The sequence below is a fragment of the Canis lupus genome, chromosome 29, assembly GCF_048164855.1.
Source record: "Canis lupus baileyi chromosome 29, mCanLup2.hap1, whole genome shotgun sequence".
Taxonomy (NCBI): Eukaryota; Metazoa; Chordata; class Mammalia; order Carnivora; family Canidae; genus Canis; species Canis lupus.
This window is the reverse complement of record NC_132866.1, coordinates 36,287,827-36,300,004: the sequence shown is the minus strand read 5'-3', so window position 1 is coordinate 36,300,004 and position 12,178 is coordinate 36,287,827. Positions and strand designations below refer to the sequence as shown.

At 41.7% G+C, this 12,178-nt stretch overlaps 1 pseudogene; it reads left to right on the top strand.

Annotated features, from left to right (window-relative positions):
* LOC140620637 (elongation factor Ts, mitochondrial pseudogene) overlaps positions 1-11,929 on the top strand; it is a 109,278-nt pseudogene extending 97,349 nt beyond the window's left edge.
* The last annotated feature ends 249 nt before the right edge of the window (positions 11,930-12,178 follow it).

Sequence of the window (12,178 nt, the reverse complement as noted above, 5' to 3'; positions counted from 1 at the left end):
GAGAGCCTTGCTGGATAAAGTATTCTTGGTTGCATGTTCTTCTCATTTAGGACCCTGAGTATATCCTGCCAGCCCTTTCTGGCCTGCCAGGTCTCTGTGGAGAGGTCTGCTGTTACCCTAATACTCCTCCCCATAAAGGTCAGGGATTTCTTGTCTCTTGCTGCTTTAAGGATCTTCTCTTTATCTTTGGAATTTGCAAGCTTCACTATTAGATGTCGAGGTGTTGAACGGTTTTTATTTATTTTAGGGGGGGACCTCTCTATTTCTTGGATCTGAATTCCTGTTTCTCTTCCCAGAGTAGGAAAGTTTTCAGCTATGATTTGTTCAAATACATATTCTGGCCCTCTGTTGCTATCGACGCCCTCGGGAACCCCAATTAAACGTAGGTTTTTCTTCCTCAGGCTGTCGTTTATTTCCCTTAATCTATCCTCATGGTCTTTTCATTGTTTGTCTCTTTTTTCCTCAGTTTACCTCTTTGCCATCAACTTGTCTTCTATGTCACTCACTCATTCTTCCACCTCATTAACCCTCGTCGTTAGGACTTCTGGTTTGGATTGCATCTCATTCAATTGATTTTTAATTTCTGCCTGATTAGCTCTAAATTCTGCAGTCATGAAGTCTCTTGAGTCCTTTATGCTTTTTTCTAGAGCCACCAGTAGCTGTGTGATAGTGCTTCTGAATTGGCTTTCTGACATTGAATTGTAATCCAGATTTTGTAACTCTGTGGGAGAGAGGACTGTTTCTGATTCTTTCTTTTGAGGTGAGGTTTTCCTTCTAGTCATTTTGCTCAGTGCTGAGTGGCCAAAAACAAGTTGTATTGGGAAAAGGAGAAAAAGAGAGGAGAGAAAGAAGGAAAGAAAAGAGAAAAAGAAAAAGAAGAAAAAAGAAAAAAAGAAGAAAAAGAGAAAAAAAAGAAAGAAAGGAAAAAAAGGGTGGTGGAAGCAAACAGAAATCAAAAAGCAAAAACAAAAAACAAACAAAAACAAACAAGAAACAAAACACGGGGGAGTATCTTCTGATTCTGTCTGCTTTAAGTCCTTGACTTCCCCTGGAACTTGTCCGTCTAGCTGGTCTTCTGGGGGGGGGGCCTGTTGTGGTGAGTTTCAGGTGTTAGCACTTGGGGGAGCTGCTCTGCCCCTGCCTGGTGCAGGGCTCAGTGGGGGTTGTTTACCCCGTGAGGCCCCAGGAGGAACAGCCCCAGTGGCGGGGCAGCTCTGGAGCCCTGGAGTCAGCCCCCGCAGTAGCTCCAGAGCTCTCCGTCTGCAGGGCCTGGAGGCTCCGGGCGGGGCCGCTGATCTGCTCAGCTCGGGGCAGGAGCGTCCTCGCTGTCCTGGGCCCTCCCGGCCTCTGCCCGTCCCGCGGGAGGCCGGATACTGGGCTGTGTCCTGGCGCCCTGTGCTCAGGGGCCTGCGCTGTTCGATTCGCGCTCCCGCCCCGCAGCCCCCTCCGCGGAGCCGCCCTCGAGCCCCCCCAGCTGCTCCCGCCCCACAGCCTCCTCCGCGGAGCCGCCCCGAGCCCCCCGAGCTGCTCCCGCCCCGCAGCCCCCTCCGCGGAGCCGCCCCCGAGCCCCCCGAGCTGCTCCCGCCCCGCAGCCCCCTCCGCGGAGCCGCCCCCGAGCCCCCCCAGCTGCTCCCGCCCCGCAGCCCCCTCCGCGGAGCCGCCCCCGAGCCCCCCAGCTGCTCCCGCCCCGCAGCCCCCTCCGCGGAGCCGCCCCCGAGCCCCCCGAGCTGCTCCCGCCCCGCAGCCCCCTCCGCGGAGCCGCCCCCGAGCCCCCCGAGCTGCTCCCGCCCCGCAGCCCCCTCCGCGGAGCCGCCCCGAGCCCCCCGAGCTGCTCCCGCCCCGCAGCCCCCTCCGTGGAGCCGCCCTCGAGCCCCCCCCCGAGCTGCTCCGGGCCCCGCCGTGGGCGCTGCAGCCCTTAGGGAGCTCGGCGCACTCTCCCGGGGCGCAGGTGTCTGTTAGTGTCCCCGGGAGCCCGAGGGCATCCCCGCCCTCCTGGGTCCTGCTCCAACTCTCTGCGAGCCCCTTTCTGCCCGGGAAGGTTGGTGCAGCTCCTGCTCCTCCGGGTCGGGGCTCTCCTGTCCTGGGGACACTCGCCCCGGCCTCAGCCCGGCTCCTCGCGGGACCCCTCCCCTTGGAGGCCTTTTGTTTCTTTATTTCTTCCCCCCGCCCCGTCTTCCTACCTTGATAGAAGCCGAACTCTTCTCACTGTAGCATTCCAGCTGGTCTCTCTTTAAATCTCAGGCCGAATTCGTAGATTTTCAGGATGATTTGAAGGTTATCTAGGTAATTTGGTGGGGACAGGTGACTTGGGGACCCTACTCTTCTGCCATCTTGCCCCTCCCTCAAGAAAGGAATTTCTTTTCTCAAGTTGTACTGAGTTCTGGTCACTCAGATAAAGGTTAGTGACATAAATATTTCCATTCATAGAACTTAAAATTCTGTTTCTCTGTTCATAAGATGTTTTTCTTTATCAAGTAAATTATAAAAGGCATTTTGTCACATATCAAGAAAAACTGAGTCTATATGTTGGCAAATTGAACACCAATAAAAAATAAATTTATTAAAAAAATAAATAAAAATAAAGAACAACAAAAAAATAACTCATCAAAAAAGAAAAGAAAAACTGAGTCAAATCCAATTCCTCTTTATAATAGTATAAATCAATAAAATATATTGATAAGGACTTGTAATGAATATGAAATGTTAAAACATTTCTTAGTTATAAATGACTATTGCAATCCTCTTTGAGAAATGGTTGAAGTTCCTTGGGTATATCTCTTTATTCATATGTGAGATGAAAATAAATATATTTTAAATTAGAATGAATTTTCTATGGGAAATCACTATTCATGGGGAATGAGAGAATCTTTTTTAAAAAAATGTCTAAGCCATTCCTTTTCTAAAACCATAAGAGATTCAGATTACAAATTTTAGAGTTAAAAAAAAAAACAATGAGCAATTTCAGGGCAAGTCCAGGAGGTGACTCCAATTTATTTTTAATTTGCATATACCTTAGTCTGACAAACAAATTTTAATCAGTCTCTGTGGAATTTAATGTCTGACCTCTACAATGCACAAATCACCTTATTACCTTCTTTTGCTAAGTAACTTCTCTTTTAAATTTTGTATTTAAATTCCAGTTGACATACAGTGTAATATTAGTTTCAGTGTAGAATTTAGTGACTCAACACAAATACAACACCTGGTGCTCATCACACATACTCTCTTTAATCCCCACAATCTATTTAACCCATTCCTCCTCCCCATTCCCCTCCACTACCCATCAGTTTGTTCTCTATAGTTGAGTTTATTTCTTAGTTTTCCTCCATTTCCCCCATATGCTCATCTGTTTTGTTTCTTAAATTCCACATGTATGAAACCATCTTTTTGTCTTTCTCTGACTTATTTTGCTTAGCATTTTACTCTCTAGCTTCTTCCATGTCATTGCAAATGGCAAAATTTCATTCTTTTTTATGACTGAGTAACCTTCCATTGTCTATACACCACTTCTTTTACACATTCATCAATAGATAGACATTTGAGCTCTCTTCATAATTTGGCTATTCTTGATAATGCTGCTATAAACATCCAGGTGCACATATCTCTTTGAATCAATATTTATGTATCCTTTGGGTAGATACCTATTAGTATAATTATTGGATTGTAGGGTAGTCCTTTTTTTTTTTTTTTTTTTTTTACTTTTTGAAGAACCTCCATACTGTCTTCCAGAGTGGTTGCACCATTTTGCATTCCCACCAACAGTGTGAGGGTTCCCCTTTATCTGCATCCTCCCCAACACCTGTTGTTTCCTGTGTTGTTAAATAAGCACCTTTTAAGGGGTACCTGCATGGCTCAGTTGGTTAAGTGTCTGACTTCGGCTCAGGTCATGATCTCTGGGTCCTGGGAGTCTGCTTTTCCCTCTCCCTCTGCTCTGCCCCCAACTTGTGTTCTGTCTCTAAAATAAATTAATAAAATCTTTTTAGAAAAGTAATTATATTTTAAGGAAAACACCATTTCTCTTTGTTTTTAGAATTTTCTTTAGCACTTAACACTATCTTTGAAACATAGTAGGTCTGAATATAATCATCGCTAATTGTCCTAATATAGTTTTTAGTGTATTAGGTGAGTTGTTCTCAAACCTGTACATATCAGAATCATCTGGGTAACTTAAAATCCAGGTTTCTCCTGCATCTCTGAATACATATGGGGCAAAGGAATCAGTAGATACTAATGTAGCCTACCCATCACATTGGGCATTGCTCAGTACTCTCAACACTTAACATACAACACCCAGTGCTTATCATAAACCAATAACTGGAATCACAATCACCATCCAGCCTTCTCTGCCTGCTTCTCAAATACCCTGCCACAAAAACCATATTCAGAGGTTCTTGCTGAAGTTGAATTCATTTACATGTTAAAGAATAAGGTGCTTTAATGCCATGGCCAAAACTAGCACTTAGCTTTGTATTTTCCAGGATACCACATACAAAATGAAATGTCCAAATAAAACATAAGACAGAAAAGACACAGAAATTTGGAGTGGGAAGCCTTGGGTTATGGAACTGCTTTTGGATTTCAACAATTTGTACAAGAAACTTCACCGTACCGAGCCTCAATTTTCTCATTTGCAAAATTGGAATAATGAGAGTACATGGTAAATTGTGAAGATATATGCATAATTATATGCATATATAACCAACCACAGGTACTAGCCCACAGGTACTGGTCTCAGGGCAACATTTCCTCCCAGACCACAGACATGCCTTTCCTCTGTTAGGAAAGTGAGGGCAGCATCTGAAGCTGCACTTAAACTTGTGTCCACCCTATCTCTGCAATGGGCAGCCTCTGCCACTTATGCCCCCTGACACATGCTGCATAGGATACCTATCACGTTAACTCAGAGTTCTAAGACATCAGACACAAACTAGAAATTCTGTAAATGAAACATAATGCAACAGCAAGGGGAAAGAGAAAAGAAATAAGATTTATGTAATAAATGCATGTGGGCAGAGGTGAGGCTGGCATCATCTTAAAGGAATTAAGTCTTAAGGATATGGTTTTTGCAGCTAATATCCTTCATTAATTATGTAAATATCAGCCTATTTAAGTAAATAAGAATGAGGAAAGCATAATTTGCCCATGTGAAATGTCTCAAGTATCCTATTTACATTGAAAGACTGGTGCATAGGGATTAAAAAAAAACATGGATATCTCTAGATCTTGAAATAGCATATAATTAAAGTTCCAACAATAATGTGAATAGCATAGTAAACCTTTGTGATACTTTTCACATGTATATTTTTCATTTGCTCCTCTCCATTACTGAGAGAGACAAGGAATATATTATTATTGTCCCCAGTGTGTGTATGAGAAACTACGACCCTCCTCCAAAGCCACTAAGTCGTGCTTCAGAATGAACCCAAATTTCAGTGGATTTTAATAACAAGTGTTTATTTCTCACCTATACAACCATTGTCTCTTATCTCCTTCATTCCAGGACCAGAGATGAAGCAGCAGCCCTGTCTCATTTGCAAGACAGAGGTAAGATGGCAATAGGAGAAGCCCATGTAGCTCTGAAAGCTTTTTTTTTTAATTTATTTTTGTATTGGAGTTCAATTTGCCAACATATAGCATAACACCCAGTGCTCATCCCATCAAGTGCCTGCCTCAGTGCCCATCACCGAGTCACCCCTTCCCCTTGCCCACCTCCCTTTCCACTACCCCTTGTTCGTTTCCCAGAGTTAGGAGTCTGTCATGTTCTGTCACCCTCACTGATATTTTCACTCATTTTCTCTCCTTTCCCCTTTATACCCTTTCACTATTTTTATATTCCCCAAATGAATGAGACCATATAATGTTTGTCCTTCTCTGATTGACTTACTTAACTCAGCATAATACCCTCTAGTTCTATCCATGTCGAAGCAAATGGTGGGTATTTGTCATTTCTAATGGCTGAGGAATATTCCATTGTGCTTTTGCTGGAGTTTAGCATACTACGATCTGCTGACATTTCATTGACTAAAGCAAATCACATGTCCATGACTGTCTTTAGGAGTAGGGGGTATATAATCCTTTAATAGGGAACAGAAAATAAAGCTGGGAAAGCAGCATGTACAGAGAGAAAGTATCAGAGTTGGAATTAACTGGGGTTTTCTGATCCTTAAATGTAGTGCTATAGAACCCAGTGGTGAATGAGTATAGCAGGCAGTGAAAACTAATCTACCCAATGTGTGAGTGAATGAAAGAAAAAAATGAATGTTACCCATTCGTTTTCTCCTTCCTTGAGCGAGGATTATTTTAGATAATCATCAAAATTTATGATTGCCAGACCTCAACCACACGGTATTTGAGATGCCTACACACAACTTGTCACTTTGACAGATTGAGCCAAGGAGAGGAGGTCAACGACCAGAAATGTACCATCAAGATTTAAAAGAAATGCCACAACAGAAATATTTGTTCACATGATACAAAGTTATCCTTTAAGAAGAGAGCTTGAATGAAGAATAAAGATTACTAATTCTTACCAACAGGGACACTGAGAACGATTGACAAGAGGGCTAAAATTTCTGATTCTTATTCCTATACAAATATGCTCATACGAATGAAGTAAAAGATCGATCGAGTTTGTCAAGTGTACTGTTGAGAATGTTGCACCTATGCAATAGAACGAAAAACTAATTATTTTAATTTTTCCTTTTCCCCCAAATAGACTGCCAACCTTTTGCTTAGTCATTCAACAAGTATTTACTGTATACCCATTATATGCCAAGAACCATTAAGGTATGAGGGACATATATTTAAAAAGAAAAGCTCTTGCTCACATAAACCTTCTTTTCTAGTGCAGTAAACATAATTATTCCTCTGTTTGCATATACAGGAAAATAAAATATATAATCAAATGGTAATAAATTCTATAGAAAAAATGGAAGGGAATAAGAAATCCCAGAGGAATCAGTTGGTTGTAGGAAAATTAATATTAAAAGGACTATAAGATATCCAAATGATATTTCAAATAGGTAGATTCAATTTTTGAGTTCAGAAAAGAGGTGCAGTTGAAGATTAAATTTGAGAGCCATCAGAGTATAAATTCTTTAAAGTCCTGAAACTGAATGCAATTGTCAATAAAGTAATAAAGGCAAAGACCAATATTTACAGATCGAGGAGAAAAGAAGGAATCAGAAAAGGAGACTTGCAAGACCAGTCAGCAAGGTAGGAGGAAAACCAAAACACTGTGGCAAAATGAGGGGAAAAAAATGGATTAAAGACCTAAATGTGAGACCTGAAACCACAAAAATCCTAGAGGTGAACACAAGCAGTCATTTATCTGACATAAGCCATAGCAGTATTTTTCTATATAGGTCTCCTCAGACAAGGGAAAGAAAAACACAATATAAACTATTGGGACCACATCAAAATAAAAAGCTTCTGGACAGCAAAGGAATCAAGAAAACTAAAAGACAACCTGCAGAGTGGGAGATAATATGTGCAAATAATACATCCAATAGAGGGTCTCTTTCCAAAAATATACAAAGAACTGATACTGCTCAATACCCCAAAAAACAAATAATCCAATTAAAAATGGGCAGAAGATATGAGCAGACATTTCTCCAAAGATGATATACAATGGCCAACAGTTACATGAAAAGATGTTCAATATCACTCATCATCAGGGAAATGCAAATCAAAACCACAATGAGGGACACCTGGGTGGCTGAGTGGTTCACTGCATTGGCCTTCAGCTCAGGGTGTGATCCTGGAGTACTGAGGTGGAGTCCCACATCAGTTCCCTGAGGGGAGCCTGCTTCTCCCCCTGCCTATGTCTCTGCCTCTCGCTTTCTGTGTCCCTCATGAATAAATACATAAAATCTTAAAAAAAAAAAAAACACACAGAATGAGATATCACCTCACACCTGTCAGAATGGCTAAAATAAAAAACACAAGAAACAACAAGTGTTGGTAAGGATGTGGAGAAAAAGGAACTAAAGCACTATTTGTGGGAATGCAAAATGGCGTGACCATGAAGAAAATAGTATGGAGGTTTCTTTTTTTTTCTTTTTTTCTTTTTATATCTTTTTTAAATAGTTCGATTTGCCAACATATAGTATAACACCCAGTGCTCATCCCGTCAAGTGCCCCCCTCAGTGCCTGTCACCCAGTCACCCCCACCCCCCGCCCACCTCCCCTTCCACTACCCCTTGTTCATTTCCCAGAGTTAGGTGTCTCTCATGTTCTGTCACCCTCTATGATAGTTCCCACTCATTTCCTCTCCTTTCCCCTTTATTCCTTTTCACTATTTTTATATTCTCCAAATGAATGAGGCCATATAATGTTTGTCCTTCTCTGATTGACTTATTTCACTCAGCATAATACCCTCCAGTTCTATCCATGTTGAAGCAAATGTGGGGTATTCGTCGTTTCTAATGGCTGAGGAATATTCCATTGTATACATAAACCACATCTTCCTTATCCATTCATCTTTCAATGGACACCGAGGCTCCTTCCACAGAGTGGCTAGTGTGGACATTGCTGCTATAAACATTGAGGTGCAGGTGTCTCGGCATTTCACTGCATCTGTATCTTTGGGGTAAATCCCCAGCAGTGCAATTGCTGGGTCATAGGGCAGGTCTATTTTTAACTCTTTGAGGAACCTCCACACAGTTTTCCAGAGTGGCTGCACCAGTTCACATTCCCACCAACAGTGCAAGAGGGTTCCCCTTTCTACACATCCTCTCCAACATTTGTTGTTTCCTGTCTTGTTAATTTTCCCCATTCTCACTGGTGTGAGGTGGTATCTCATTGTGGTTTTGATGTGTATTTCCCTGATGGCAAGGGATGCGGAACATTTTCTCTGTGCTTGTTGGCCATGTCTATGTCTTCCTCTGTGAGATTTCTTTTCATGTCTTTTGCCCATTTCATGATTGGATTGTTTGTTTCTTGGGTGTTGAGCTTAAAAAGTTCTTTATAAAAAAAAAGTTCTTTATAGATCTTGGATACTAGCCCTTTATCAGATACGTCATTTGCAAATATCTTCTCCCATTCTGTAGGTTGTCTTTGAGTTTTGTTGACTGTATCCTTTGCTGTGCAAAAGCTTCTTATCTTGATGAAGTCCCAATAGTTCCTTTTTTCTTTCGTTTCTTTTGCCTTCGTGGATGTATCTTGCAAGAAGTTACTATGGCTGAGTTCAAAAAGGGTGTTGCCTGTGTTCTCCTCTAGGATTTTGATGGAATCTTGTCTCACATTTAGATCTTTCATCCATTTTGAGTTTATCTTTGTGTATGGTGTAAGAGAATGGTCTAGTTTCATTCTTCTGCATGTGGATGTCCCATTTTCCCAGCACCATTTATTGAAGATACTGTCCTTTTTCCACTGGATAGTCCTTCCTGCTTTGTCAAAGATGAGTTGACCATAAGAGTTGAGGGCCCATTTCTGGATTCTCCCTTCTGTTCTATTGATCTATGTGTCTGTTTTTGTGCCAGTACCACACTGTCTTGATGACCACAGCTTTGTAGTACAACCTGAAATCTGGCATTGTGATGCTCCCGGCTTTGGGATTATTTCAATAATCTTTTTCAATATTTTCAATATTTCCTTTTTCAATATTCTCCTGACTATTCAGGGTCTTTTCTGATTCCACACAAATCTTAAGATGATTTGTTCCAACTCTCTGAAGAAAGTCCATGGTATTTTGATTGGGATTGCATTAAATGTGTAAATTGCCCTGGGTAGCATTGACATTTTCACAATGTTAATTCTTCTAATCCATGAGCACGGAATATTTTTTCCATCTCTTTGTGTCTTCCTCAATCTCTTTCAGAAGTGTTCTGTACTTTTTAGGGTATAGATCCTTTACCTCTTTGGTTAGGCTTATTCCTAGGTATCTTATGCTTTTGGGTGCAATTGTAAAAGGGATTGACTCCTGAATTTCTCTTTCTTCAGTTTCGTGGTTAGTGTATAGAAATGCCATTGATTTCTGGGCATTGATTTTGTATCCTGCCACACTGCTGAATTGCTGTATGAGTTCTGACAATCTTGGGGTGGAGTCTTTTGGGTTTTCTAGGTACAGTATCATGTCATCTGTGAAGAGGGAAAGTTTGACTTCTTCTTTGCCAATTTTCTTTTATTTCTTTTTGTTGCCTGATTGCTGAGGCTAGGGTTTCTAGTACTATGTTGGATAGCAGTGGTGAGAGTGGACATCCTTGTCATGTTCTTGATCTTAGAGGAAAGGCTCTCAGTTTTTCCCCACTGAGAATGATATTTGCTGTGGGCTTTTGACAGATGGCTTTAAGATGCTGAGGAATGTTCCTTCTATGCCTACACTCTGAAGAGTTTTGATCAGGAATAGATGCTGTATTTTGTCAAATGCTTTTTCTGCATCTATTGAGGGGACATATCGTTCTTGTTTTTTCTCTTGTGGATATGATCAATCACATTGATTGCTTTATGAGTGTTGAAGCAGCCTTGCATTCCGGGGACAAATCCCACTTGGTCATGGTGAATAATCTTCTTAATGTACTGTTGGATCCTATGGTCTAGTATCTTGTTGAGAATTTTTGCATCTGTGTTCATCAGGGATATTGATGAATTATTGATATAATTCTCCTTTTTGGTGGGGTCTTTGTCTGGGTTTGGAATTAAGTGATCCTGGCCTCATAAAACGAGTTTGGAAGTATTCTGTCCCTTTCTACCTTTCGGAACAGCTTTAGTAGAATCGATATTGTTTCTTCTTTAAACGTTTGATAGAATTCCCCTGGGAAGCCATCTGGCCCTGGACTTTTGTGTCGTGGGAGGTTTGGTGACTGCTTCAGTTTCCTCCCTGGTTATTGGCCTGTTCAGGTTTTCTATTTCTTCCTGTTCCAATTTTGGTAGTTTTTGGCTTTCCAGAAATGTGTCCATTTCTTCTAGATTGCTTAATTTATTGGTGTATAGCTGCTCATAGTATTTTAAAAATTGTTTGTACTCCTTGGTATTGGTTGTGATCTCTCCTTTTTCATTCGTTATTTTGATTAGAGTCTTTTTTCTTTTGTTTTTAATAAGGCTGACTAATGGTTTATCAATTATTAATTCTTTCAAAGAACCAACTCCTGGTTTTGTTGATCTGTTCTATGGTTCTTCTGGTCTCTATTTCATTGGGTTCTGCTTGAATCTTTAACTCTCTTCTTCTGCTTGGTGTAGTTTTATTTGCTGTTCTTTCTTAGTATGGAGGTTTCTTAAAAAACTAAAAATAGAAATATTTTTAGGATCAACTCTCCACGTACAGTAAAGGCTTCTTGAATTCCTCTGAGCTCTCTGAACTTCCAGCTGGGCCTGAGAAAGAAGGCTGCCTCAAGGATCAGCTAGCCTTAGCAATAGGGAAACTGGGAGAAAACATGACTTGTAAACGAGCTGCATGGGTGAAGGTGCCAGCTGGGTTCTATGTTGGCTCCTATGTCCATGGAGCAATGCACAGCCCCTCCCTCCACAACCTGGAGCTCGGGAAGTACGGGGCCCTGGTGGTCTGCGAGACATCTGAGCGCAAAGCAAGCCTGGAAGACCTTGGCCGCCGCCTTGGGCAGCATGTGGTGGGCATGGCCCCTCTCTCTGTTGGCTCTTTGGATGATGAGCCTGGGGGAGAGGCAGAAACCAAGATGCTGTCCCAGCCATACTTTCTGGATCCCTCCATCACATTGGGAAAGTATGTGCAGCCTCAAGGGGTGTCCGTAGTAGATTTTGTGTGGTTTGAATGTGGAGAAGGTGAAGAGGCAGCAGAAACCGAATAGGTTCCGGAGACTTGGCCCAGGAGATGTTTATTCTTGGCTCTGGACATCATTCCGAGAAGTTATTTCCTCAGCCTCTACAAACCCAGAATTTGTTTTTCATTGGAGTTTATAATGCAATGATATCCTCAGTGGGAAGAGTCATTAAATAAAATTGCTATATAATAAAAAGAGAAGAGAAGAAATGGGTAGGAAATATCAGAAAGGGAGACAGAACATGAAAGACTCCTAACTCTGGGAAACGAACTAGGGGTGGTGGAAGGGGAGGTGGGCAGGGGGTTGGGGGTGACTGGGTGACGGGCACTGAGGTGGGCACTTGACGGGATGAGCACTGGGTGTTATTCTATATGTTGACAAATTGAACACCAATAAAAATAAATTTATTAAAAAAAGACAAAAAACATTTAACATATTTGGTA